The sequence below is a fragment of the Pristis pectinata genome, chromosome 2 (assembly GCF_009764475.1).
Source record: "Pristis pectinata isolate sPriPec2 chromosome 2, sPriPec2.1.pri, whole genome shotgun sequence".
Classification (NCBI taxonomy): domain Eukaryota; kingdom Metazoa; phylum Chordata; class Chondrichthyes; order Rhinopristiformes; family Pristidae; genus Pristis; species Pristis pectinata.
In genome coordinates, this window is record NC_067406.1 from 59,151,814 (window position 1) to 59,171,185 (window position 19,372).

The following is a 19,372-nucleotide window of genomic DNA, read 5'->3' on the forward strand; positions in this document are numbered from 1 at the left end:
AATTATCAATTACCACCTTCTCTCAGCTAATGAATCAGTGCTCCTCCATGTTGAACAACACTTGGAAGAAGTGCTGGAAGTAACAAGGGCACAGAATGTAACCTGGGTCAGGGGGTTTCATGTCCAGTGCCAAGAGTAGCTTAGTAGAACCACAGCTGGCTGAATCCTGAGGCACATACAGTATCTGCCATACTGAGTCTGCACCAGGTAATGAATGAACCAACATGGGGGTACTTGACTTCATCCTCCTCATTCAGCCTGCAACAGATGCAATTGGCCAGAATAGCATTGATAGGAGTGACCACTATACAGATCTTGTGAAACAAATTCTGTTCACCAGTTCACCCTCCATTGGGTTGTGTGGCATTGCTATCATGTTAAATAGGATAGATGCAGACAGACCTGGCAGCTCTTGAAGAACCGTGGGTCATCAGCAGCAGCATAAATGTACACCCCCATGTGTGATCTGGTATATTCTTCAGTCTTCCATAGCAACCAAGCCAGGAGATCAGCCTTGGTTTAATGAGCAGTGGAGGAGAGGATGCAGGGAGAAGCACCAGGCATACTTAAAAATAAGATGCTTATCTGGTGAAGCTGCAGTGGTGGGATACATCTGTACTAACAAGTAAGTGAATCCACAACCGTTGGACTAGGTGAAAGTTCTGGCCATATTGGTATTGGTTTATTATTGTCACTTGTACTGAGGTACAGTGAAAACCTTGTCTTGCATACTGATTGTACAGGTCAATTCATTACACAGTGCAGTTACATTGGATTAGTACAGAGTGCATTGATGTAGTACAGGTAAAAACAATAACAGTACAGAGTAAAGTGTCACAGCTACAGAGAAAGTGCAGTGCAAGTTCACAACAAGGTAGATCGTGAGGTCAGAGTCCATCTCATCCTATAAGGGAACTGTTCAATAGTCTTATCACAGTGGGGTAGAAGCTGTCCTTAAGTCTGGTGGTATGTGCCCTCAGGCTCCTGTATCTTCTACCTGATGGAAGAAGAGAGAAGAGAGAATGACCTGGGTGGGTGAGGTCTTTGATTATGCTGGCTGCTTCGCCAAGACAGCGTGAGGTAAAGACAAATGGTGTCCGTGATGCGCTGGGCTGTGTCCACAACTCTCTGCAGTTTCTTGCAGTCACAGGCAGAGCAGTTGCCATACCAAGCCATGATGCATCCGGATAGAATGCTTTCTGTGGTGCATCAATAAAAATTAATGAGGGTCAATGGGGACATGTCAAATTTCTTTAGACTCCTAAGGAAGTAGAGGTGCTGGTTGCACTGTTATCAGACTTCCCCCACAAACAATAGCCTGCAGGTTCACCATTGACCAGAAATGCAATTGGACTAGCCAAGTAAGTACTATGGCTACAAGAACAGATCAGTGGCTGGGCCTTCTGTGGTGAGTAACTCAAGTCCTGACCCCAAAGCCTTTCCACCATCTAAAAAGGACAATATGGAATGCTCCCCACTTGCCTGAATGAGTGGCTCCAAGAAGTGGGGAGCATTCCATTTAGTTTGCACCCCCTCCACTATCCTAAACATTTATTCCCTTCAGCACAGCACACTATGGCTGTGGGTATTATAAAATGCATTGTGCTACCCCAACAGACCTTCCAAACCCATGACATCCACAATGGATAAAGGTAGTTTTAGATGGTGCTTTGAATACTGCCTACTGGAACACCCTACCCAACAACATTGTCATACAGATGTACGGCATGGCAATAGGTCCTTCGGCCCATCAGCCACCCATTTGCACTGATCTTGCATAAATCCCATTTTGTTTGATATGGACATGCCTTTACTGGAAGGACTGTAGCTGTTCAAGCAGGTGGCTCACTGCCACCTTTCTGAGGATAATTCATGATGGGCCATAGGTGCTGGCTTTGTCATCAAAGCCCAGATCCTCAAAAAATGTATTTTTGGTAATGTGTTTGGGAGGTCAAGACCAAATGCAGGTGAATTTAATTAATTAATATTTTTTGTTCAAAATATTGATTATTATGCTCAACTAAGGTGCTGAAATGCTAAATTGTTTTTGGATAGCTCTGATTTTCTTGTTTTTATTATATAGGTTGTGGGTGATTGTTGATCTATGGACTTCATTCCCATTTACTACATACTCAGTGGTATTTCCATTCCCATTTCAGTTGTGATTTGTTGCTGATTGGCCAAATCTTATCAGGTGCAAGGGTGAAACAACAATATGACAATTTGACAACTGAACTGCAATGAGCACAACTTGCACGAAGGGTTAGCTCTGAGATCTGTTTATTTTGCAAATTGGATATATTTATGGTCACATTAAAGATGAGTCAATGAACAAACTAAATGCATCCGATTAAAATAGCATGGAAATTTGATCTTAGCTTAAGTCTCATTCTGGAAAACGTTGTACTGAAATCTGGATTTAAGGACTTCCAAGTTGGCAATCTTTGACAGATTATTTTGTATTTTTTTTATAATTTGTTATTTGCATAAGAATCTATTAAACTGGAATCCCAGGCTGTAATCTGCTTTCCTGACTTTTCATTGCTTGGGTTTAAATTGATTGTGATCTTCCCTAATAGTACTGTACGTTTTTAAGTTTATTTGGACAAAGCTCGGCTCTTCAGTGAATAACCGATTAAATTCACATTGTACGCTACACGGTATTTTGCGATAATGCGAATTCGAACGTTATAACCAAATGTTACTTCAGCGGTTAATTCCCAATTGCCGACAATGAGAATCGACGGGCATTAAGACCAGTCGGAGTACTGACTGCTGAAGGATATTAGCACTGTCGACTTACAAGAAACCCCTCAGTGTCTTAAAAAGACAGGAGTGTAGTCACCTGGTGGTCAAGGGCAGTAAAACACAAGTGAATCAGCCCTTGTCTGCTACAGATGCTTCTTTCTGCCTACGCTTCCTGCTCTATCCGTTTGCTGAGAATGTTAAAATGAGAGCATTTCCTCCGGATCCCTGGTATTATCTTGTGAATATTATCAGCTGTCAGCAGTTTCAGTTTGAAGTCAGCTCTGGGTACTGTTTTTAACCGCAGTCGGTGAAATTGATCATGCTAATGGCTTACAGCTGATCAGATATGAAATTAGATACTACATCAGCATAATGGAGAAAGGCTATCACCAACTACTGCACTCGCCAGTTTAAATATTTGTGTTCCTGTAAATTGCCGCATGATGCCATACAAGGGAAACGGTTGTTAATGATGCAACGATTTTCTGGCATTTAGTTCTTCACTAAAGAAAAGCTTTTTCTTCCCGAAAGAAGGATTTTCCTTTTTTAATTGTACAAGACGTGATCTGCTGGTTTGGAGCATAATTTGCGTTTGCAAAAGAAATCCCGAGGAGGAAAAGTGCTTAAAAAAAATCACTGGAGGCGTGATCTATGGGAATAAGACTGAGAGAGACCCGAACTCAGCGGAGGACGATGCTGAGTTTGAGCTGGGAATTGCAAGTCTAGATTTTACAACTTTCTACTTCTTCCTGCTGCCTCTCCCGCAATTTGTTACACCAGTCCTGGACCCTAAAGAGTTAAAGGTATGTGACATCAGTGACTAGAAAAGACTAGTTACTCTTCATCGTCGAGTTCTAGGTAGGTTGCGATATTGTGTGGATCAACAATTCGTGTTTGAGAAGAATGTGTAAGAGAAGGAACCGAATGGCTACGGGTTTATTTGTAGATACTGAAATAAACCGTATCCCTCACAACTAATTTCTAACGCTTCCCATCTCTTACTATCTGACTCTCCGGTGAATGTTGTTCTCTCTCGCTCTGTTTATTGCCCCTCCTCTTTACTCAATGTTTCCGTTTCATTTACAAAACTGAGATTTCTGATTCTTCGTCATCTACATTTATGCGATCGCGTGCAGTTTTGACCGAACGGAGAAGAATTTTTATATTAATGTATAAATAAAAGTTATTTTTCTCCTAGTCTAATCTACCATATCGATTTCTACACTGGATGTACGTACTGTATTATACCAGCTCGAGAAGCTTCTGTACGTGGCTGATGTGTGTCTTATGAGGTTTGCAGTAGTTGTGGGAAATAGTGGTTGGCAACGTGCAGCAGTATGGTGAATTGATTTATTTTTGTTTTAAATTATTAATCTCCCGGTTTGTTTGGGATGATTGAAGAACTCAATCTCTTCAAGGGATTCAGCTCTTGAATTTATCATATTGCAGAATCCGACATTGAAAGAGTACCAGCAAAATTGACGAGGTTAATATATGGTGTAAACTGCTTTACACCGGGTGGCTGGTGAGTGGTGTGTTGAAACTGATAGTTCCTTTTGTTTTCAAGTTTAGCCCCCCCCCCCCCCCCCCCCCCGAATACGTAATCTCAATGTTGTAGAAATGCACTGCTAATTTAAACCTGCTGCTTGATTTGATTCTGTGCACGGAAACACGATGAAACCTGCTTGTGCCTTAAGAGTTTATCCCGGGTTTTGACCGGATCTGCTTTGGTTTTGCTCTACTGTATTCCTCTCCAATCTCAGTCGTATTTTTTTTGGCTCCAAGTATTTTTTTTCATAACTGCAGCGCTTCAAGACTCTTTACTGCCCTTTATTAGCCAAGTAACTGTAGATCCCAGTTTTAGCCAAATTAGCCAAAAAAACGTTCGTGGTTTGCATGCACTCGCACTCAGATGTGTCGCGGCTCCACAGCCGAACCACAACTTTTTTTTCACTTGGCATTGCTGAGCATTATAAAATAGGAATTGGCGAACAAAGGTGGTGTTTAAATGAACGTGTTAGAGCTTTTAACAGCTGGCATCGTGGATTTAATCCGGGTCAATAGTCCTGAATTTCTAAATCTGATATTTCTTTATGTATCTCTCAAATTGTTTTTTGTTTCTTTTTGTTTTGCTGCTACAACCATTGTAATTTTATCCAATGTATCATGTTAATACTGAGTCTACAACTGAAGGAATCATCCACTGTTCTTTGATTCTATTTCATTTTCTGCTATTAGCAGACTTCAGCCCAGATTAGTTTTGATTTATTATAAAGCAATTATGTTATTAACTTGTTTTAACCCTTTGTCTATTATTTTGTTTTAGACTCTCAAAGTCTTTCCGAAGATTTCTAAGCCTTTGGTGTTAAAAATGTAGATTTGGAGAGTTTGGGCCATCATCAGAACATCGATTAATAGCTTACTCACAATAAGTAGGGACAGTGTGGCCGTTTTGTGGTTTAACAGCAATAATGTTTATTTTCCATTAATATGTAAAATATTAACAGCTTTTTATGGTAGCAAGAAGTTTTGATTTTGAAGGATCTATTGAATATATCAATTGTAGTGGTAAACAGAGATTGGATTCATTCTGCATTCTCACCATAATTAGTCAGTTTAATACGGAATGAAAATGGCATAAACTTGACATGGTTCATCTACGAACCTCTTGACATTACTGCTTCCATGACATTCGGTGTGAACTGACTATGTGCTCCTGCTCCAAATCACCTTTCTCTTTCTCTCTCTTATCGCTCTGCTTACCTTGTTCTTGCGCTTTTATTATCTTTTTAAACTAAACTACGTTTTTTTTTACTTCTGTTACTAGTCTATTTCAACTGCTGATATGAAAATTGTTATTAAAAGATTATACATTTCTCAATTTATGTATACAGCACACTTTGCAGAAACAATGTAGATTTCTGTATCAATACCAGTGATACATAGTGGCGGGTTTGAATGAATCAGTTGATGATGAGATTACAATGTAACCAAACCGCTTGGTGGGTTACTCAGTGGCATAGAATTCTCAGCCTGGTTGCTAGGTGCTGAATTGGTGTTGAAACACACCTTGAAGATGGCAGTGCCATAAAATAGTGAAATTGTTACCAGATAAGTATGCTTATTACCACAAAGGAATGTTGTGTGACAACTCCTTGGCCCAGGCACTATAAAATGTTTTATAGTATAATCTGTTGCATTAAAAACAACATCAAAGCTTTTTAAGCTTGTGTCTGAAAATTTCAATGGGCCAAATTCTCATTCATATTCGGGGTTATGGTAATTCTCAAGATATTCTCCACTAAAAAAAATGAATAGGACAGTAAATGAACCTGACCTAGTCTTTTGCATGGTTTGTAAATTGAATATTCAGTCATCAATTGAGTGTGCCACTAAAACATGTTAACATTTCAGATTACTTTATGTTAAGCAGTTAACTAAAAATGAACATGGTGCATTGCAAACCTTCATATGGCAAACACTGTATCTGAAGCAGTATTGATTGTTTCCAGTAATTAACCTGGTAAATGTTGACCTAGTTTATATGTAGAAACCTATCAATGCCAGAATGGTAATGACATTTATATTTTGTTGGTCCTGCATTAGTCTGTTTTCCTTCAAAGAAGTCCTTCCCATGCAGAATATCTAAATCTTTCATCATGCAATCACCAAAGTTTTATACCTTTTTAATAAAAGTTGAAGGTTTCAGATGCTGGAGATCTAAAGTAAAATCAGAAAATACTGGAAACACTTAGCAGGTCAGGCAGCATCTGTAGAAAGAGAAATAGAATTAAAATTTCAGATCAAAGACCATTCATCTTTCTGAAACATTAAATCTATTTCTCCTTCCCTCGGCACTGCCTGACCTCATAAGTGTTTCCAACATTTTTTGATTTTACTTTGTTTTTCAATCTGAATCTTAACCTTCAGAATCAGTACCTCTGGAAAAAGAATTCTTTTTGAATCTATTTAGGTATTTCAGTGATATTTTGCTCTCTTGTGTGAATTATTTTTGAAATCAGTGGCAGAGTTCATTGGCTTGAAGGCACTTTGGTTCTCTGTCATCAAGGAAATTACCTTGGGCTTCATGTATTTACAAAGGGAATGTAGAAAAAGGAATGCTTTACTATTAACTTTTCCAGGAAACTTTAACGTTTTTTAAGTATTTTGAAGGTAGCCATCTTCTTAAAATGCTCATTGCCTTTTTTCCTTTACAAGTCATCAATTTGGCCATGGCACTCTGCATGGAAGAGAAATTAACAGATCAACTCATTTATATTTCTTTTATGATCCTCGACTTCCTTATCAGGAGACCACAGTCAGTGCGCATCGGTAACAACATCTCCTCACTGACAATTGACACAGACGCACCTCAAAGATGCAAGCTTAGCCTACTTCTCTACTCTACACTCATGAATATGTGGCTAAGCACAGCTCAAACGGCATCTGTAAATTCGCAAGTGACACCACTGTTGTTGGTAGAATCTCAGATGGTGACAAGGAGGCGTATGTGAGTAAGATAGATTGGCTGGTTGAGTGATGTCGCAGCAACAACCCCTCAACATCAGCAAGACCAAGGAATTGATTGTGGACTTCAGGAAGGGGAAGTTGGGAGAACACACACCAGTCCTCATTGAGGGGTCAGTGGTGGAATGGATGAGCAGCTTCAAGTTTCTGGGCATCAACATCTTGGAGGATCTATCCTGGGCCAAACACATTGATGCAATCATGAAGAAGGCACGCTAGCAGTTCTACTTCATTAGGAATCTGAGAGGATTTGGTATGTCATCAAAGACTCTTGCAAACTTCTATAGATGGATAGTAGAGAATATTCTGAGTGGTTGCATCACAGCCTGGTATGGAGGCTTCAATGCATGGAATTGCAAGAGGCTGCAGAGGGTTGTAGACTCAGCCAGTTCCATCATGGGCACAACTGTCCCCACCAATGAGGAAATATTTTAGAGGCAGTGCCTCGGGTGGCATCCATCACTAAGGACCCTTACCATCTGGGACATGCCCTCTTCTCATTACTACAGTTGGGGAGGACATACAGGAGCCCGAAGACCCACACTCAACAATTTAGGAACAGCTTCTTCCCCTCCACCATCAGATCTCTGAACAATCCATGAATATTACCTCGTTATTCTTTTTTATTTATTTAGTGAATTACGGTAATTTCATGTCTTTGCACTTTTCTGCTGCTGCAAAACAAAAAATTTCATGACATACAAGTCAGTGTTAATAAATCTGACTCTGAGGTCTAGCAACCAATTTGTTGGACTACTTTGTTGTCTAAGGAATGGTATGTAGCTTTGAACATTCGAAATAAAATACAAAGTACTAGATTTAGTACTACTTAGAATGCTATTGGAAGGTACTATGATGCCTACAGTTTGGTCCCTGTAGAATGATATGATACTCTATCTTGAACATTTTTCATCATATTCTCCTGCATTTTGCATTAAGTATTTTTCACTTTACATTGCTGTGAGTTTTAGTATGCTATCAATATTGAGTCAGTATGTGTATTTGAAATTGTAAAAGTAGGTTTCATGAGCAATTGTGTACTGGACATTGATGTATTAATGTGTAGGTATTTATTGCAAATTATTTTAGCTGTCACCATTTTATATATTCAAAACCCAGTTCTCTTGCAATGAATGCTGGAAATGGATGCAAATTACAAGTAGTATTAATCACTAAGAACCAGCATTCCTTGGACGATACTGCAAAAAGAAATGTATGGCAAATTTGCCCCTAGTTTTGAATTTTGCTTATAATTGCAATTTAACCTTTTGTCAGAAGTTTCCCAGTCACATTTGGGAGTCAGAATGTTTGGTTGTTGGTTTAACTTGAAAGGGTTCATTGTTTGAAAGTTACATAGTTAAAAAGTTATGTCAGTCTCGCATATTCCAGAGAGACTTCTAGAACTTACTATACTTTTAAAGTATGAAAAAATATTCAATAAATTATTAAACTTGGATGAAGTCTCTCTTTTAACTCATAACTATAATAATGAGATACTTGAAAAATAATTCAGCCTTTTCTCTACATTTATTGAACATTATTGAAGGTGGCAGGAGTAGTTGATTTTCAAGGACGTTGCACGTGATCTTTAGTTTTATTTAGAAATAAAGGGCACCAAATAAATATACTAAGCTTTTGCAAATAATTTTGGGTAGTTTAGTTACTTGTAGAAAATAGATAAGGAAGCTGCAGAGTAGGATGCTTTTTGGTGTTAAGAAGGGGAGAATTTAATACAGGTATTGACAATTATGGAGGTTGTGATGGAGAAACTTTTTCTGCTGATAAGAGAATTAGTAACCAGATTTGAGGTAATTTGCTTTTTTAAAAAAAAGCAGCATGAAGAGAGATGTTTTAATATAGTAAGTTACAAATATCTATTATGCACTAGTCTTTCAAAGCCTTTGGAGGCACATTGGATTGGACGGACTCTTCCAGTGCTATCTCATTCAATGATTAAAAATGGAAAAAATTTTTGGGGGGCAAGAAATTCAGCAATGCAGCACCTGATATTTTGGTCAGCAACCAGTCCACTAAATTCCTGCTGTGGTGCTAAAATGTTGATATACATTTCTGAGCAGGAAGCACTTCAGTAAACCACTTTATGCATTTATTTTAGCCATGCAAATTGCATGATGTGCAGATTCTGTAAGTGGTTCCTAAACATTTTTTTAATGAGGTTGTGTACAGCTTATGTTCCATGTGAAATATTCTGGAAAATGTTTATTTTTTAATATTTAAGCATTCCCAGGTTTAGCCATTTTGATTTTGCTTTTTGGTTCCAATTTGCTGATGAATTTACTGCCTCCTGTTGGAAGTATGGTTTATTGGCTGTCAGTTGCCTTCTGCTGCATCTTATACTGAAAAGACTGATGTTATGAGTGAGCTTGGACAATCTGTGTGAGAAAACTATTTCCGTATTGTCAATATAACAGCAGGACCAAATTTCATTCTTGCTTGTTGTCTCCAAACAAACTACCTTCAGAGAGAATAACTTGGCAGTCATGATTGTGTACCATGGGTGAATCTTTCCTCTTTCTAGCCCAAAAAGATGATGAAATTATTTAAGTATCCCAACTGCCAATATGGCTGAGATCAGGAAATACAGCAAAGGCTGATGGAGGAGCCTGGGTTCTGGCAGTTTGTATGATACAATACTAAACAGGACCACATCTGTTTTGGAAGAAAGTTTTATATTTGTATTGTTTCAATGAAAAAAATTGCATTTTCAGTTTTAAAAAAACTAAACTGTAAATGTAAGGTACCAGACTGTTCATGAAACTAAAATTCCTCTGAAACATGCCGATGTAAACTGGAATGTAACCTTTAATACTGCTGCAGATAAATATGCAAAAATTGATTTGTTGTTTAGGCTGAACATTTGAATAAAGATCTTTGCTATTATTTTAGAATATTAACAAAGTTGAATAACTGTGAATAACATTATTCAGATTGCAGTTATCAAAGGATGTGGATACAGTGCTGTTAGCAAATTTGAAGTTCTATTTTTAGTTATCTCCATGACAGTATGTGGCGCTATAGTATCTCACTTTAAGACTGTAGCTGGCATTGTGCTCAACAGGAGAATTCTTATTTCCTTCAGATAATAACATGTATCGATAGATGATGAGCAAGAAAATCTCAATGAAAACGAGGGGCAAGAACTCCTAATTGGAAAAACTAAGAATTTGAATATCAGTTCATAACTTTTACACTGTTTTTCCCTCCTTAAACAATTTTCTTCTTTCATCATTCAAAGGATAAGGTTCATAGTTTGACAACAATTTGACTATATTAGAACAGTGGATTTATTTCATTCATTTCATGATTTGACATGAAAACACCCTGGGTGGTTGGAGATTAAAAATGTACATCTAATCCAGCATTTTGAAAAATGCGGTATTTTAATTATTTCCAATCTACTTAATCACAGGTAAGCTTTTCTCATTCTGTCTATATCTCTTGGATGAATTCTTGATTAATTCTTAATTCTTGATTACAGTTCCTCTTACCCTGTCTCTTGCAAGGACACTATCCCTTTCTCTCAATTTCTCTGCCTCCGCCGCATCTGCTCCCATGATGAGGCTTTCCACTCCAGGACATCAGAGAGATGTCCAACTTCTTTACTAACCGTAGCTTCCCCCTTCTGTGGTTGAGAGAGCTCACACCCGCACCTCTGCTCTCACCCCTATCCCTACCAGACCCAACATGGATTAGGTTCCCCTTGTCCTCACATTTCATCCCACCAGTCTGCATAGCCAATATCATCATTGTCCGCCACTTCCACCATCACCAACGGGACCCCATAACCAAGCATGTCTTCCCCTTCCCACCCCTTTCAACCTTTCGTAGGGACCACTCTCTCTGCGACTCCCCAGTTCACTCCTCCCTCCCCACCCTCCCACTGCCACCCCAGGAACTTTCCACTGCCCCTGCCATAGGTATAACACCTGCCCCTACATCACCTCCATCCAGGGACCCAAACAGTCCTTTCAGGCGAGGCAGAAATTTACCCCCTAATATCATCTACTGCATTCGGTGCTCCAAGTGTGGCCTCCTCTACATTGGCCAGACCAAACGCAGAGTTGGTGACCATTTAATAGAACACCCGTGCTCTGTCCGTAACTGCGATCTGTATCTCCCTGTTGCCAGTCACTTCAATTCCCCCTCTCACTCCATCACTGATACGTCAGTCCTCTGCCTCCTCCACTGCTGGAAGAAGTTAAAACGCAAACTGGAGGAATAGCACTTCATTTTTCTTCTTGGGACCTTTATAGCCTAATGGCATGAACATTGAATTCTCCCACTTTAAGTAAACCAAACACCCCCCTCCCCCACCTTGCCTCTTTTCTTCCCTTTCCTAGCCAATCTCTCTTTTTTTTTCTCCTCGTCATTTTTTTTTCTTCTTTTCCTTTCCTCCCCTCCATACCTTTGACCCATCCCCCGGTGGATCTGCTATCCCCACCTCCCCAGCATCTGCTCATCACTATCTCTTGCCTGCATCTACCTATCAGCACCTCATGCCCACCCTGCCTCCCCTCTTTTGTCTACCTATCACTGCTCTGTTTTTCCCCCCTCTGTATTGGACTTCCCCTTTTCCTATCTTCAGTACTGAAGAAGAGTCCTGACGTTGACTGTCTGCATTTCTCCATGGATGCTGCCTGACCTGCTGAGTTCCTCCCAGCATCTTGCTGTTTTTTTTCATTTGGATTTCAGATCTGCAATCCTTGGTTTCCCTTGGATGAATTTAGTTTTCTTTTGAACCCAGAGGTCTTGTTTGGTAATTTATTCTCTGTGTGCATTATCTTTCAATCTGAAAGAACTCAATTTGTTCTGTTATTCCTAATTTTAGTTAGTCTTTAAATAGTGTTCTCTGGTTATGAAATGTCCTTAGTAAGCAATCTGCAACAATGATATCTTTTTCTGTTCTACCTGTAAGTTCTCAAACTCTGCTATATCTCAATGACATTACTTCAGGTGGAAATTTTCCAAAAGCAGGAAATGAAACCAAGAGAGATAACTGTACCAGCCCATTTAATGACATCTCCAAGCAATGCTTGCATTTACTAGAGTCCATGGAAGGGATTTTTCTCAGCTCTTGCAGTCAAGGATTTTTTGCTCTGTTTACACGACCACTTGGAAGTTTAGTGTAAAACAAAATTCCAATGTGTTAAGGGTTTTGATATTTATCAGACTATGTAATTCTGATTTAGAAACACATTCGTATTTTCCACTTAAAGCTGTGAAATATCTGTTTTTGAATATTACCTACAATGCCCATTATGTTGCATGTGGTGTCATTAATTCTAAAATTACAACGTGTAAGTTTTCCCCCCCCTAATGTTAACAAAGTGCTAGATTTACTTAAGTTTTTGTTGGTATCATTGTTATAGCTTTGGCAGATTTTGCTTGATGTAGGTCACACATTTTACGTTTATTAGCTTATTTAATTCTATTGGCTACAGTGTGCATTTATTTAAACGTGTGATGTGTGTTCATAATCTTTGATGAAGTCTATTGCAGAGACAACATGAGACAGAATGAACTCAAATAAAACGTCTGTAGTTTTTATGTAAGAGTTTATCGTAGACTGTCTTTGGGGCTATCTATAAATGTTGTTGCAATCCGGAAAGTGGTTAGTCGTATATCATAAAACTTAAAGGGTTGACTGCCTTAAGGCAACAATTGTTGTTCACAAGCAATATTACAGGTACTACAATTTGTATTGTAAATAGTTCTAGAATTTCACTTGACTTTAAATAAAAAATATTTTGGACTGGTTGCCACCTAAGTGGCCATGTATGTCTTCAAATGAGGAAAAAAAACAAAACCATGCATAAATTGCAGACTTATTGCAATTTCTGAGTTTCTTAAAACTTGTTGACATAATGTTCTGTATGTTACCCATTGACTAATGGGAAACACTGTCATCTTTGAGCCAGAGTAGGTACGAATTCCATTTTAGACACGTGGGCTGAGACTTGATTAAGATATAAGAGAGTGCTGCACTGTCTGGGATTTAGTCTTTGAAATGAGATTAATGTGGAAAATAGGAACATGATTAGACCACTTAGCTCTTTATAATTGTTCTGTTATTCAGTGAGATCATGGCTGATCTGGCTGTGTTTGTCCCATATACCTTAGTATCTTTGGTTATTTGAAATTTATGGCCTAGAAGTTATTCTGTGCTCTCAAAGATGTGTAATAAGGCTGTTTCATAGCCTTAAATTATGGAAGATGAAATGGGGTAGGGGGAAGATATCAGCTCCTCGTCAGAAGAACAGGAAATTTGGCCTGCTTCAGGGACTGGGAAGGGGGAGGTGAGGGTCAGGTTGATGGTGCTCTGAAGCGTAGGAGGCAAGTAATGAAGTTTTACTGAGTGGGGTCTCTATTGTTAATAACAGTGCTTTCAGGACAATGTAGTCTATTTCCCCAGGCAAAAGGAATGATGCACAAGGAACAATGCCATCCCATCTTGGAAAGACCTAGAAATCCAGTCAGATGCTGATTCAGATAACACAAAAGTGCCAAATCAAATTTCCAAAGTGGGGCCCTGAGTGGATCAAACGCCCAATAGCGCAGGGGAAGAATTGATTTTCAGACATAGAATGCTGAAAACAACTCTGCTATCTGTCAGAATTTCAAGGCCTAATGATATCTGGTTTAGCATTAAAAATTAATGTAATATTTATTGCTGCTTTTGGAAGAGAGAATCAAACTTTCACTAACCTTTGCTTGTAAGTATAATTCCTAGCTTCCTCCCTGCAAGGATTGGCTCTAACTATTACACTTTATGACCCCAAGTGTTAGACCACCACAGTTTCTCTTGGCCCACCTTATTATTTCCCAGTAATCTCTTAATAACTTCAAATGAATAATCCAGGGAATACTGTGGTATTTTGTGCCATCTGTCCTCATAATTTAACCCAGTCCAAGTATTATTCTGCTAAATCTGTCCTAAGCACCATCGAAGGCAAATCTGTCCCAAGGCAATGTTGTTTGGAAATCTGTCATTCATCTCTTAATGTCTGTGCATTGTATTATGTCTCCAAAATTTATTATTGCAGAGACAGAGTATAGCATATTGGCTCTAGTATACAGTGTGTTTAGTGCTACTGATAGATTTTTTTTTTAAGGCATCTTTATTTCCCAAAGTGTTGCGCCCAGAGTTGGTTGCAGCACTCTAGGTGTGGGTAAATAAGGGCTTTGCATAGTTGTTGTAAAACTTTCACTTCTAATCCTGTTCTCCAGTCTGCTTACCATTGGACTTATTGATTATTTTCTGTACCTTTTTGTGACATTTTAATGATCTACATTCATAGACCTGTAAATCCCTTTGGACCTGCACTGCTTGAAGCTTTTCTGCATTTCTGTTCACTTTAGGCCCAAAGGGATTGTCGTCACCTTTCTTATATTTGCCATGGTTTTGTCCATTCACCTTATCATAGATTCTAGAGTCATAGAGTTGTACAGCATAGAAACAGGCCCTTCATCCCACTGCATCCATGTCACCCTATTTGCACATCTACCCTTATCCCATTTGCCTGCATTAGCATCATTTCCCTCTATGCCTTGCCTATTTAAGGGTTTATCTAAATGTCTCTTAAACATTGTGATTGCATCTGATTCCACCAACTCCTCTGGCAGCAAGTTCCAGATATCAACCACTTTGTGTTTTTAAAAAAAAACTCACCCCAAGAGCCCCTTTAAATCTCCTGTCTCTCACCTTAAAACTATGCCCTCTTGTTTTTGATACCCCAACCATGGGAGAAATAGATTTTGACTATCTACCCCCTCTATGCCTCTTATATTTTTATGTACTTCTATCAGATCACCTTTCAGCCTCCTTTGCTCCATAGAAAGCAAGCTCAGCCTATCCAATCTCTCCCCATAAGTAAGGTCCACCAATCCAGGCAACGTCCTAGTGAAGACTCAAGAGACTGCGGATGTGGGAATCTGGAGCAAAAAGCAAGATGCTGCAGGAACTCAATGGGTCAAGCAGCATCTATGGAGGGAAATGGACAGTCGATGATTTGGGTCGAGACTCTTCATATGGACTGTAAGACTCCTGCTGCTCTTCAGGCTGTTCTTCCTTTCCTACAGGCTCCAAGTCTCCTTGCTGCACTTCCTCTGGTATTGGTATTGGTTTATTATTGTCACTTGTACCGAGGTACAGTGAAAAACTTGTCTTACAAACCGATCGTACAGGTCAATTCATTACACAGTGCAATTACATTGAGTTAGTACAGAGTGCATTGATGTAGTACAGGTAAAAACAATAACAGTACAGAGTAAAGTGTCACAGCTACAGAGAAAGTGCAGTGCAATAACGTGCAAAGTCACAATAAGGTAGATCATGAGGTCATAGTCCATCTCATTGTATAAGGGAACTGTTCAATAGTCTTATCACGGTGGGGTAGAAGCTGTCCTTAAGTCTGGTGGTACGTGCCCTCAGGCTCCTGTATCTTCTACCCTATGGAAGAGGAGAGAAGAGAGAATGTCCCAGGTGGGTGGGGTCTTTGATTATGCTGGCTGCTTCACCAAGACGATGACAGGTAAAGACAGAGTTCAAGGAGGGGAGGCTGGTGTCTGTGATGCACTGGGCTGTGTCCACAACTCTCTGCAGCTTCTTGCAGTCTTGGGCAGAGCAGTACCAAGCCATGATACATCCAGATAGGATGCTTTCTATGGTGCATCAGTAAAAGTTGGTGAGAGTCAAAGGGGACAAACCAAACTTCTTCAGCCTCCTGAGGAAGTAGAGGCACCGGTGAGCTTTCTTGGCCATGGCATCTACGTGATTTGACCAGGACAGGCTGTTGGTGATGTTCACTCCCAGGAACTTGAAGCTCTCAACCCTCTCGACCTCAGCACCATTGATGTAGACAGGTGCATGTACACTGCCCCCTTTCCTGAAGCCGATGACCAGCTCATTAGTTTTGTTGACATTGAGGGAAAGGTTGTTGTCATGACACCATTCCATTAAGCTCTCTATCTCCTTCCTGTACTCCGACTCATCGCTGTTTGCGGTATGGCCTACGACGGTGGTCTCATCTGCAAACTTGTAGATGGAGTTAGAGCAGAACCTGGCCACAGTCATGAGTGTATAAGGAGTAGAGTAGAGGGCTGAGGAAGCAGCCTTGTGGGGCACCAGTGTTGAGAATAATTGTGCCGGAAGCATTGCTGCCTATCCTCACTGATTGCGGTCTGCTTGTTAGAAAGTCAAGGATCCAGTGACAGAGGGAGGTGTTGAGTCCTAGGTCTCGGAGTTTGGTGACAAGCTTGCTTGGAATTATTGTATTAAAGGTAGAGCTGTAGTCAATAAACAATAGTCTAATGTACATGTCTTTACTGGAGCCAGCTGCTGTTGGCTAAGTTGTGCAGCATACATGACACCATCATGAAGTTTCCACACTTGATTGGTGTTAATGATAGGGTGCCCCTGAACTAATGGGCAATGGTGTTTTCCATAATAATTCTGGTACTTGAGTGGCTCTCATTGTGTCACTGTTTATTTGCTGTGATTTGAGAAGTAGAGGACAGATCTTTACTCATGGGACCCATGGACCCATCCTTCCTGTCAGTGCTGGCTGCTGAAAATGTGGTCTTCCTCTGGATGAAAGTGACGTGTTCTCTCCAGTGACTTGAAGAAGTTCTTCTGATGATCCACAATCACCTGCACACTGAGCAGATAGAAACCTTTCCTGTTGATGAAAAAGTCAAGGTTCTTAATGGGAGTTTCTGCTTGCATATGTGGGAAGCCAGCAATGGTGGCAGATCCCAGTGTGCAGATGTCACCTGTTCCTTGCTGAAATCAAAATAAATGAAATCTGTTCCCTGTGCCTGTGGTCTCCTTGATTTTGTGGTGAGCAGCAAATTGGGGAAACATATCAGAGATCTGTTGTGGTAGCTTGGAAAGATCTTGAAGTGAAGAAGTTGAGAATAAATGTGACCTTGACCTACACAAAGAGAGCAGTCTAGGCACGTGTGCATGGCCAAAGGTCTTCCTGCAGTATTTTATGTCTCAGTAACCACAACCTTATAAAACCTGAGCAATGAATATATTTTCATCAGGAGATGCCCAGGTAGGATGTGGTGCCACTGTAGACTCCCTGCGAATAGGCTGTTTGCTGAAGTCACTCTTTATAATGTGAAAAAACAACACGTTACCAATATGTGCTTTGTTTGTATATATTGAGACTGTCACATGATGGTAGTAAGTTGCAACTTTGAGCTCTAATTTATGTCAATAAAAGCTGTAATTGGGTATTGCATGAATGGTGACCTCATTATGTGCATGTCTGCTGGCAGAAAATAGTCAGATGTGTTGGTATGAACCATGCAGTGAGGTGCCTGGTCCAATTTTGCATTGATCATGATTTTGCCCAGAGATGATGCACTCCAGGTTAAAACAAAACAATTTTTTTTTGCATGATTTGTGCTTAAAAATTGGGAGGTATTGTTAGTACACTTTAGGCTACATTCATTTACTAACAGATTCATTCATCTGCTTGTATCAATTATGTTTAGCTATTGTAAGTAAAATAAATTCCTAATGATTTATTTTACTTACGATTTTCAATGAATGAATTTCTTGGAAAGAAATTTCAGAATAAGTACAATTGTTTTTATCCATGAATTCAATGGATCTCTGTTTTACTGGGTACTGATGACGATAGTATTCACGGGTGACAATGAAATCTGTTTACTAATCAGCATTTTCACTCCCAAAAGGGAGGGATGTGTATGGAGGGAAAAAAATATACTGTTTGTGGGGGTACTGATTACTGAATGCCCTTTTTGTAATTTTGCATAGTGCATTAAAAAGCAGGGGCTAATTTTCTCCTTCACTCAATTCCAGAGAAATCTCAGTTAATGCAGAGAGCAGGGCATATTTTAATAATAACTCTTGTGGTGGAGTAAATTTCTATATCTGTGACTCATTGGCACTGTGACTATAAATATATTTTTAAATCAGCAGCATATGAGAGAGCTGTAATAGGGAGAATAATGCTGTTCTCGGTAGAGCTAGAAATGCATGCTGGTCCTGATCATTATTTATTTATATTTTTAATTGGATGTTGAAGTAGCAGGTCTAAAGAAAGCTGAAAGCTAGACCACGTAACTTCTGTACGAGGTGTTATTTTTAATCAAAATTTTCTCAATGAATATTCTAATATACTGATAGTATTTTCAAATTTTGTGTTCAGAATCTTAAAAGGAACATAAGCAATTCATAGAGATGAAAGAGGTCAAAAACACAACATGATATTTTTGCTGCTGTCTTTTATTTCATAGGAAAACCTTTTTTTTGTTTATACATAGCAGAAAGACATGCAAAATTGTAAGAACAGTTTTAAAAGTCAGCAGTATATTGCAGAAACATGGGTGGTTTATATAAAAAACACTCCCAGTGGGGATACATTCCGATCAGCAAACTTCAATGAAAGGAATTCTATTGAAGTGATCTATTCTACAGTCCGATTTTTTTTTAAATATACGGTTTTGTTCCAGCTCTTTTGAGATAATTGGCAAAATATTATTGGAGTGATTGTGTGCATGTCATACCTCTTTGGTATGACAAGGTATGTTACCATACCTTTTTTTCCATTTTCAATATTTAGTTTCATTTTATTAGCTAACATTTAATTCTGGAGAAGTGGAAAAAATCTCACATGATCTGAAGTTAATGATGCATAATGGAGTGAGATATCATAATGCCAACAAGAGAGATGAGGAGGGTAGACAAATGCTTTGCTGAAGAAAGAGGTAGTTCTCACAAGGTGGATGGAATGATGAGGCAGTTTGAGGAGGAAATTTCAGAGAACATGGTTAAGTGTGGTGGAAGATTCTGCAGAGACAGTTGGCCAAACCCTGAAGGAATTTGGTGTCAAGGCCCTACAAATTGGGAGATTATGGCCAGAAATATAAATTGTCTTTTAGTAATAGAAGAGCTGAGTTACTGATAGTGGGGTTGAGGTGGGAAGAAAGATGAATAGTGTTTCCAGGCTTGAAGAAAATTGCCTTTGATAAGACTTGGGGAATAAACTTGCCTTAATCGTAAACAGGATACCAAGGTGTCAAACAATCTTGCTCATCCTAT

General features: G+C 39.3%; 1 protein-coding gene across 1 annotated transcript in view; it reads left to right on the forward strand.

Moving 5' to 3' along the window:
* The first annotated feature begins 3,221 nt into the window (after positions 1-3,221).
* The window catches only part of LOC127584923 (zeta-sarcoglycan), a 740,120-nt gene continuing 723,969 nt past the window's right edge, over positions 3,222-19,372 (forward strand). Inside the window, exon 1 of the mRNA XM_052041943.1 lies at positions 3,222-3,551. The gene's annotated coding sequence lies outside the window, so the exon portion shown is untranslated. The remainder of the gene's footprint in view (positions 3,552-19,372) is intronic.